Source organism: Cyprinodon tularosa, unplaced genomic scaffold (genome assembly GCF_016077235.1).
Source record: "Cyprinodon tularosa strain WSP-4 unplaced genomic scaffold, ASM1607723v1 ctg110, whole genome shotgun sequence".
NCBI classification, from domain to species: domain Eukaryota; kingdom Metazoa; phylum Chordata; class Actinopteri; order Cyprinodontiformes; family Cyprinodontidae; genus Cyprinodon; species Cyprinodon tularosa.
In genome coordinates, this window is record NW_024037894.1 from 1,421,258 (window position 1) to 1,424,189 (window position 2,932).

Below are 2,932 nucleotides of genomic sequence, written 5' to 3' on the forward strand. Positions count from 1 at the left end.
AGTGCTGGAATAAAATGTGATGTCACTTAGTGAAACGCAAAATAAAAAAAAGCCAGACACATTTTACTCCTACTTCACCAACAGTTTTGGATTATTCTATAAAGATAAAATAAGTGATTGTAACCAACAGATTCCAAAAGAGGAGAATGTGCAGCCAGGACTGCTTTGATTTCTGTCCAGATGGAGCTTGGTTATTTAAGGCTTTATACAAGAGAAGGATGATTTTAAATTCTATTCTGGATTTAACAGGAAGCCAATGAAGAGAAGCTACGATAGGAGAGATATGATCTCTCTATTAAATTTTTATCAAAACTCTGGCTGCAGCATTTTGGATCAGCTGAAGGCTTTTAACTACAGTTTGTGGATCTATTCTCATAGTAAAGAATTACAATAGTCAAGCCTTGAAGTAACACATGCATGGACTAGTCTCTCAGCATCAATCCTGGACAGGATATTTCTGATTTTTGCAATATTCCGCAGATGAAAGAAGGAAATTCTAGAAACCTCTTTATTGGGATTTAAATGACAGGTTCCTGATCAAAAATAACACCAAGATTGTTTACTTTATTAACTCAGATCAATCTAATCCCATCCAAATAAACTTCTTTTTCAAAGACTCTGGTCCAAAAACTATAAATTCTATTTTATCTGCATTCAGGAGTAGAAAGTTAAGAGTCATACAGTTTTTTATGTCTCCAGACATGCCTGTAATCTATGTAATGGGTTAATTTTATCTGGATCTGTAGACAGATATAGCTGGGTATCATCAGCATAACAGTGGAAATTAATCCCAGCTGTCTAATAATTCAACCAATTGGGAGCACATATATAGTAAAGAGAATTGGTCCTAGCATTGATCCCTGTGGTACTCCACAAGTAACCCTGGAGGATGAGGAAGATTTATCATTAACCTTGAAAAAAAAAAAAAAACTGAAATTGGTCAATTTAAACCAGTCTAGTGCTGTTCCTTTAATTCCTACAAAATATTCAAGTCTCTCTAAAAGAAAATTATGATGAACTGCAGGACTGGGATCTAACAGGACAAGTACAGGTACAAGTCCATTATCTGAGGCCATGAGAATATCATTAGTGACTTTCACCAGAGCTGTTTCAGTGCTATGATGAGCTCTAAAGCCAGACCGAAACTCTTCAAAAAGTTCATTATGGTGTAAGTGATCGCGCACTTGTTTGGCAACTACTTTCTCAAGAAAGTTAGATAAGAAAGGAAGACTGGATATAGATCTATAATTGACCAAGTCATCTGGGTCATGGTTTCTTAAGTAAAGGTTTAATTAAAGCAACCTTAAAAGCCTTTGGTACATATCCATGTAACAGGGAGAGATTAATCTAATCTAAAATGGAGGAGGAGATCAAAGGGAAAACCTGCTTAAAGGACCTGGTTGGAACTGGATCTAAAATACAAGTTGAAGGTTTAGATGAAGACAATAGTTTTGCTAACGGATTCCATGGCTAAATCAAACGCTGCCTCACCTTCCAGAGATAAACCAATCATAGTAAGAGGAGTGTTAATGATCTTATTTTTAACAAAATCAATCTTATTTATAAAGAATCCCACAAAATCATTACTGCTAAGACCAGACGGGATGGAAGGTTCAACAGAGCTATGGTTCTAGGTGAGTTTGGCAACTGTATTAAGAGATATGAAGGATTATTCTTATAATCCACTATTAATGAGGAGAACTTTGCTGCTCCTACTTTATGAAGGGTCCTCTTATATAGCAGTAAACTATTTTTCCAGATTGGGTAGGATTTCCATAGGCATGTATAGCGCCACTTTCTCTCCAGTTTTCTAGCATTTTGCTTCAGAGATCGCAGCTCTGCATTAAACCAGAGAGCAAACATTTTGTATTCTAAGGTTTTTTAATTTTAAAAGTAGGCAGTATGCAGAGAACTAGTAACCCCATCAACAAAATCATCAACCGGTGAAGGAGCACAAGCTAAACTTTTGCCGCGTGCAGCAATGCTCAGCGACACAGAGGAAAGAGAAAGTGAAAAAGATTCTTTTTAAAATTTAAAACTGCACTATCTAATAATGATATGCCAAACTGAAACCTTCTTTTGGGGGAGGAGAACCCTCTTACAGTAATCCTGAAAGTTATTAAAAAGTGGTCAGAAAGGACAGGGTTGTGAGGAAATATTGTTATTTCTTCACATTCAATGCCATACGTCATGAGATGAGAACATTGTATATGCTTCTCTGCTCCACATGCATGTTTAATCTATGAAGTGATATTAAAAAAAAAACACTTCCTGGTTAAAGCAAAGTCTGCCTTTTGATCACTGCCCATTTCTGCATCAATCTAAGCTGATTCAAAGGTGAAGGCTTCTAAAGGAAGTACACTGTAAACCCAGATTTTGTTTGTACTCAAAGAGACTGAGTTAATAGTACTTAGAGAGGTCTAATTTACTGACATTACTTGTTTATTTCAATTAAGCTGAACTTTTTTATGTCCTTTTTCAGTGTAATTATATTTTTAAGTACAATCAATGGTTTGGACTTAAACAAACTAAGTTAGTATCACAAAATTATTTATATTAACTATTTTTTCTCAGTAAACGCCACTTTCCAATGATCTAGCTTATTGTAATTATGTATTTGAGCTCAGACAACTCAATATCATTAGTTTGCCTCTCACGTCATCCACCTGCCCGCGAAAAATCCGGTTTAGACCAGTTTTGAGCGAGTGAAATAGAAAAGCTGGCACTGAGGAGCTCCGAAGCATTTTGAGACGAAACAGACGACAACTTATCTTCAACAACTTATAACAAGGAACTCATTCCACAGAGATTTAAAGCACTCGGTGACTGAAGTGAGTTCAGCCACAAAACGGTAAGTTTAATCTCTTGTTTTGCTACTTAGTAAAGGCTACTTAGCTAATGTTAGCTTGTTAGCTATCTTGCTTGGTTAGAA